Source organism: Passer domesticus, chromosome 1 (assembly GCF_036417665.1).
Source record: "Passer domesticus isolate bPasDom1 chromosome 1, bPasDom1.hap1, whole genome shotgun sequence".
Lineage (NCBI taxonomy): Eukaryota > Metazoa > Chordata > Aves > Passeriformes > Passeridae > Passer > Passer domesticus.
Window position 1 is genome coordinate 17,529,799 of NC_087474.1, and position 7,757 is coordinate 17,537,555.

Here is a 7,757-nt window from a genome sequence, read left to right on the forward strand (position 1 = left end):
AAAAGTTATGTTTCTGTTCTTCTTTGAATCAACTATTTTAAAAAACGGTCCAGGAATTTGCAAGGAAATTCAGTTATACAGTGTGCAAGTTGTGTTCAGTTTGGAGATGTAGTAGCAAACTGTAATACAGGCCTTATTATAATTACAAGGTGATGAAGGGCTAAAATCGGAGTGATAATGAGGCCCTTATAAAGAGGTGAGCATAATTCGTGATAAATTCTGGAAAACTGAGGATTAGGCTGATTGACCAGCAGAAGCTGAACCACACACAAGGTTCAAAGACAGAAGAACTGAGATACCTTAACTCAGTCTTTTTCTTTGGAGTTCCAGCCAGCATGAAACTCCAGGGAAGCGCCTGTGCAAGGTCAGGTGTCTGTGTCTCAAGGAGGATGTGAGGCTGTGAACTTCAGAACCATCAGAGGTAAAAGCATGACCTGCCTCCCCAGGCAGCTGCTTCCAGGCTTTCTCTCATCTCACCAGAATGTGAGGAAATGTGGCCACTCCCAACCCTGGAATGAGCTCAGCTGATCAGAGCCTGGTGCTAATAATGCCAAGGCTGTGGATTTGGTCCATGCATGGGCCTTTCATTGAAGAGTTGCACTTGAGGATCCTTGTGGGTCCCCTCCAACACAGAATATTTGGAGATTCTGTTTATCACTAAAGCAAGGAAACTGAGAAGCCCTTGCTTGTGGTCAAAGGGAGCAACCAAAAAGACATTTTGGCATTTAATAAGACAAGACCTAAGGAAAAAAGCTACTTATGTACTTGACCCGTGTGGTTAACCAAAAATCAGCTTCATAAGAGTATGTTTTTTGTAATAAGAAATTGCTGTTGGAATAATGTATTTCTTTTATGCTGTTATGATTCTTTTCAAAGACAGTGCACAGACAGTCCTGGTCCCTGAACACGGCAGAAATGTGACAGCAAGGAGCTCTGTTTTTTTCTGTGGCTCCAAGTCCTTTACCAGTTCTTTCTATTCACTGTAAAAGGGACTTCCTTTAACATAAAAGTCACTTTTACACAGTCACTAAGTCTGCCATACTGTTCATTTTCCTACTGCATATGTTTGACATCTGTAAGAAATATTGCTGTACATGGTTTGAATATACAGCCCACCACTCAAGCCATGCAGAAAATCTGGAGGAGATGGCAGAAGCTCAAGACATCTGAACAGAACTTTTACTGTTAGAGGGGAAAGTGGGTTTTCAACCAGAATGATCTTGATTAGCTGAAAAGGAAAAAAGATAAAGTATTTCTCTCTTAAACACATAATGGTGGGTTCATTCACCGTGTTTCAGAGTGGAAGCAGTGGGGCTGAACAGCAAATTTTTCAGCAAGGAAATTGCAGTCTCTCAAATGTTGAAGTCTGGGGAGAATTCTGATTTCTTCCTTTGCTCTGATACCTCAACAAGAGGAAATCATCAATTTTAATTTGTCACTAACTCTTCTGTCTTCTACTTTAAAGCAAATGAATTACCCTCTTTATTTTTCTAATATGCATCAGAAATTTTATCTGTTAATTTGTATTGATTTCTTAGTTAGGCAAATTATGTATATGTACATTATAGTCTTTATTTTAAAAAGGTTTTTTTTTTTAATTATAAGAGAAAGAAAATATAAAGCAATTAAAAAATATAGAGACAATATAACACCAGACAGGACTACCACACAGCTCTGCAGACATCAAATCCCTAAGCAGGATCCTTTCCTGGCCTCAGAGAAGATTACAGCTGTGGTATTAAAGGCCAGTTCCCAAGGGCCTTTCCTCTCACATAAATTAACTGGAAAGCAGTGGCAGAGGAGTGAGGCCAGAGGTGGGCATTGGCACTCTTGGGAGTTTTGAGCTGCTTCTATCTGGATGGATTAGTTAAAGAACTGCCTCAGAATTTAATTTTAAGGAGACAGTCATGGTAAAGCACAGGATCCTCTCAAGACTTCTTTATTTCAATATTTTGTGAAGGAACTGAGGATCTGAAAGAACAATACTTGAAATACAGAGTTGCAGTGGCAGCTCACTTGTCACTGACGTGGTGCCTGTGTCCTGGCTGGCAGTCCAGCCCCAGGACAGAGAGATCCCAAGGGGTCTTTGGTCAAGAAACTGCGCTGAATAGGATCCCAGAGCAGAGTTCAGTTTTCACAGCCCAGCTCCATCTCCCCAGGGCCTGGATCAGCCCAGTGTGGGTACATCCACACTCAACAACCCACCCACCATCCCTGCCCTGCCCTCAGCATCCATCCTCTGGCTGGAGCCTTACATCTCTTCTGGGGTTTTCCCTCCCTCTCTTCTCCAGAGCTTGTCTCTGGGAGCTGTGTTGGCTGCCCAGGAAGAATCTGGAGAGCAGAGGAGATGTAAGTCTCTGTCACTGTCTGGAAGTTTTGTATGGGATAAATGTTCTATGTGAACAAACCCATAATATCTCATTATCATGACAGATATGGTCCTTAAAGGTTGTCTGGTCAGTGGAAATATAAGACAAAAACTATAAATTGGCCTCCTAAGTTGCTCAGGACTCAAAATTGTCCTTTTGTAGTGCAAGGTGTGTGTTCCCTGCTGTAAGGATTTTGTGGAGATCAGATGTTAAGCCGTATCTCACGTCCTGCTTGTTTCCTGTTTAAGGAGACACCTGGCAGAGCTCTGCCTTCTCCAATCAATCCAGAAGAGTTTCAGCAATGCTTTCAAAATGTTGTGAGTGCCAGGGCCATACAAAAGTGTATTGACTGATAATTTGCTCCTGCCATAACATAGCATGGTGCCATAGATTAGGAATGGTAGTCCCCAGATAAGTACTCCCACTAAAAAGAAAACCATAAGCTGCTCCCTCCCCATGCTGGTGAGAGAGACAAAAGGCACAGGTAATGAGTTGAGATGAGAAAAAATTTTCAAAACAATGACCTAAGCAATGAAATAAGAAACAGCCACAATAACAGTAACAGCAACAATATTACTGACAAAAGGGTACAAAAAGAGAGGGTGATTTACATGCAAAATGCTCATCCCACAGCAACAACGAACACTGGCAGACAAGTTTCCCACTCCCACCTTTGGAAAGGAAAGGTGCCTTTGTAAAGGTGGCTTTTCTCAGCCCAAAGCCATGCCCCTCATCTTGGAGGCAAGAGTCCCTTACAACCCTGGTGAAGATGTCAGCTGTAGAGAATCACAACCTAGACACAACCACACAGTTCCAGGCTCTGCTCCTCACAGCTACTGAAAAATTGACTCCAAAACCAGGAGATGTGGATACAACCAGAGAGAGCAAAGACAGCTCGAGGTGCCAGTTTGCAGGCACCTGATCTTTGTCCTTTGGCTCAGCACGCCTAAGCCTGAGCACAGCTGCAGTGACTGAGCACCGTGGATGTGGGCTGGATGACTGCACTAAGCAGAGATGGCTGGGACCACTATTTTAATTGCTGCCAATGGCTTTTTTCCACTTTTCTCCTCTAGCTCTGCCCATCCCAACTCTCTCCTGTTGCATGGAGAAGAGGAGGAACAGACACTGTTAGCAGAACAGCATAGATGTCACATATTCTTTAGCTCCCATGCCAGACCTCTTATTTTTTCACAAGGTGCCTGTTGTTACAGGTGCAATGGATTGATTCTTCTGCTTTGGGAAAGGTCTTGAACAAAGAAGCCTCTAACAAAGAAGGCTCTTAATCTGGAGGGCATACTTTGCAGGTTGTAGGTGAGAACTGTCTTTTTGGAAGTAATTTCTAGTTCCATTAATTACAAAACTGTAATCTAACAGGATCCTGTGGAGTGTCAGTCACAGATGGAGGCAGAGAAGTTCTCCCCAGATCATGAGGAGGTGGCTCTGATTAGTGCATGACCCCATGGCAGGGCTGTGGAGTTTTGCCTGGGAGGTGAGCAATACAGCGGGCTGAGTTTGACTAGCAAGTCAACTTTTCATTAGCACAGAGAAGAAAAGAGTAAAGAGGGGGAGAGAAGAGGAGAAAAAAGGGTAAAGGTAGCAAGGAAGGTCAACATCTGTGCTCCTGCAGTGGGCTGGGCTCTCTGGCACCAGTTTACCAGCATCCATTACATCTTTTGCTTAATTTTAAAAGTAGTTTCTAATAATTTATCATGTATTTGATAGAGCAGAAAGTAACTATGGTGCTAGAAAAACTCTGGAAATTGTAAGCAAATTAAAACGACACAGCTGTTCCAGGCTTTCCCAGCCTCCCAAGAAGACAGCTCAGACTGTAGCACAACACACACCACATTTCACTGGCATAGGTCCACGGTTTGTGTCACAGCCAGACAGCTTGCAACAGAGTTTGGCCCGAATGTGAAAAGCCTTCTTATTTGAACTTGAGAAATACAGAGTCATATTCAGATTTTAAAGCCTTTTCATTAATAAAAGTTTAGGACACAAAATTCAGTACAGCTGTTAGTACTGAATTCAGACAGGACTTGAAAGGTGAATGTTCAGCAGGGGTGCTTCCAGCAGCCCTCATCCTCCCAGGGTGATGAGCATCCTCCAGCCCTGCTGGCTTCCCTGTGAGCAAGTGTGCAGCCTCTCCTAGTGCTAACCTCACGTGACAGGCTGAGCTTACAACTCAGGAGGGTGGATGCCTGCCTGTGACCCAGGACTGTCTTACAGCTGTTGGCAAAGCGTTGTTCAGAGAGGTCTGATGCCAGGTGAAATCTGCAGCAACTCTGTTTCCCACCAGTAGAGTTACATTAGTGTAAAATCACCATAGGAAAAATCCAGAATAAAGCCCAATGGGGAGAAACTTGCTAGAAAGTGTAAAGAGGTCATAAATCTTACTCCAGTTGCACTTCAGATGTGGTTGTTTTATTCTGGACCTGGGATATGGCTGCTTTGGGTGCTGAAGGCATCTTAAAAATTACCTAAATGTTCCCTCATGTGGGTATCCTCACCAGCCCTCTGCCTTCTGTGCACTGCAATTTAACACTTGAAACAGGGTGCTCAGCCTTTTGCTGCAGCATAACATAGAGCAGTTTAGGAAGTGATATCTTGGTGTTATACTAGAGCTGCACTGCAAGCTGTTTTGGCCTTTACCTAGACCAGGACTGAAGGGAGGGTGAGGGAATAAATATATGTTTAGAACTAAGATTGGGATTTAGGATTTTCAATTATTTACTTTGCCACCAAAAGAAATTTGAGGACAACCAAAGTTATTTGCAAATGTGAGCTGAAATTGGCAAATAGCTTTGGATTAAAAAAAAAAAAATAGATCAGTTTGGCATTTTCTGAACTTATGTCTGAATATTTTTCAGACTAGACTCATAGGCACAGCTGAGTACAGCCCACATAACTGAGGAAGATGAGTCTGTTGCAAGGTGACAAACCACCTGCAGACTGAAGACCATGTCTAGGAGAGTTCTCTGAAATGGGAGATCAAGTGAAATTCCTCATCTGGTCAAGTCAGAAGGACTGGAGGGCAGATTTTCTTACTGTTGGAGATACAAGAGAGGACAGAGGAAAACAATAAATTTTGTTAGACTTCTTTTTAGTTGATTAAAAAATAGGTTAAATTTCACTCAGGACAGGAGTTTTTCCCCAAAGTCAGACAAAAATGGTTTCCATGTCTCTGCTTAGAGCTGCATTTCTGCACAGCTCCCCTTGGCTGAGCCCAGCACAAGCACAGCCTGTGTGACAGTGCATCCCTAGGTATGAGGGACCATGAGCGTGGATGGAGGAATTACTGTACAGTCTTGTTCTTGATTTGGAATTATGGTAAACATTTATCTACTAATGCAAATCAGATTCAGTCTACCAAGATTGATTTTCATATAATTTGACCTTGTCTAATAAGTCTTCTTGACCAGATGAATTGCAGGGACTTTGCACTGATTTATTTTTGCTTATGCACAAAGTACTGCATGCTTGTTCATTTATTATGCTCAGCACACTGGACTCAGGAAAATTATATTATTTGAAAATTAAATTTCATACATTTGTATTTTATTTGTATTTTAACACAGACCTTTCTTCAGCTGTTTGACTTCCTATAGCTCTGTCCTCCAAAATAAAGAAAAATGTGTGGAAAAAATTACTTATTTTTCTGAGGTTTACATGTTAAGTAATAATCCCAGAATTGTCACTGTGTGCACTCATGCTGTGATGGAAGAAGAAAGTTACACCGTGTAAGATTACCTGAAGCATTTTACCCTAACCTGTGCCCACAAATACTGATGTGACTTAATTATAATTGTAGTGTTATTGTGCCACTACAGGGAGATTTTGTCATTATTTGATCACCTTATCTTTATACTATCACCTTATCATATTCCTTGACATATTTTGCTTTCTATTACTCTTCACATTAACTCCATCCTAAATCCAGAAGTTTTTGTAAGGTTGGATCCAAAGTTACTGACATTAAGGGAAAGGCTCCCTTTAATTTTAACAGCCTCTGTATCAGGCTCCTGAAGCCAGCAGTCCTTTAAGTTCTTGAATCTATTTTAAACAATAGCTATATAGGAAGATAACTGTGAGCAGAAGATAATTATGATTGTAATTAATCTTTCTCATATTATTATCTTACATTTCAGCTGAAGTAACCTCATGCTGCTACGTTCTTTCAATTACTATGGTTCTTTCCCCCATCTTCACTTACATTGAAATTTAAAGATATATCATTTACTCATTTAATCAACTGCCCCTTTTAGAACATTTATGCTTATAGTAAATTTGTTTCAACACCAACGTCTTCAGTATCTCCCCAGATACCTCTTTGCATCTATTTCAACAAATTGCAGCCTATTTATCATTATTAATTGTTTACAGTCCTTCAAGCAGTCCATGATTTATCTCAAATTATTTAATATAGACCCCTCATTTTTTTAAATATGAGGCTGAATTATGCCATTTAGCCAATTACCCAAGTAAATAGGGAGTGTGGTTATCCTGATCATTAAAAAATAGTTGTGTTTTGGCCACTGTATGGTTGGACAATAGAACCTCTATAAAATTCAGTTAGTCATGTGTGCATATAGATCCTTCCAAACAAGAAACAATAAAAGCTGATTTGCCTTATGACCTTTATATATATATATCCGTACACATACACACACATACATATATCTGGAACCACAGTCACTTCTTTTTGAAAGGAAAATTTTAGCTACATTAGAGTTAAGATGCTCTGGGATTCTTCACCTACAGGGCCATGTTTGTAGGACCATGATTCTGCAAAGCATTTACATATCTTACAGCATGGAATTACACTGATGCCAACAGACTGAATGTGCCTAAAGAAATGCATTTAAAGCCTGTGAGAGAATTCAAGTAGCAGAACTTGAAGACAAACCAGTTCTAAAATAGTTTTTTATGGTTCTTCTCCTAATGAAAGTGTAAACATTTAAATGGTGAATACCTTTTACTGTCTTGCCATTGACAGAAGCGAGAACTGAGTTCTGTAAGATTATATCTACTTCTGTCTATAATGACAGAGATCTAACTTTTAGCCCTTCAACTCCTCATGCTTTGAGATTGAATAGTGTACTTCAGAAGTATATAATTTTAGCAGAAAGATACCCACACGTGAGAGGCAAAAATATTTCCCTAGAAGACTGATGAAAATTAAATATCAGATGTTTGAAACTGCTCAGGTGTTTAGAAAGTCAGAATTTGCTGAAGGGAAAGGAATTTGTACCCAAAGATCAGGCAACACATTAAAAATGCATGGGAAAATATGAAAAAAAACCCCCATAGGATGCATTGTGGAACCATGTGATAAAATCAATTTCACAGTGGATCATGCAGCTCTGCAGTTCAGTGTTGATAACTCAC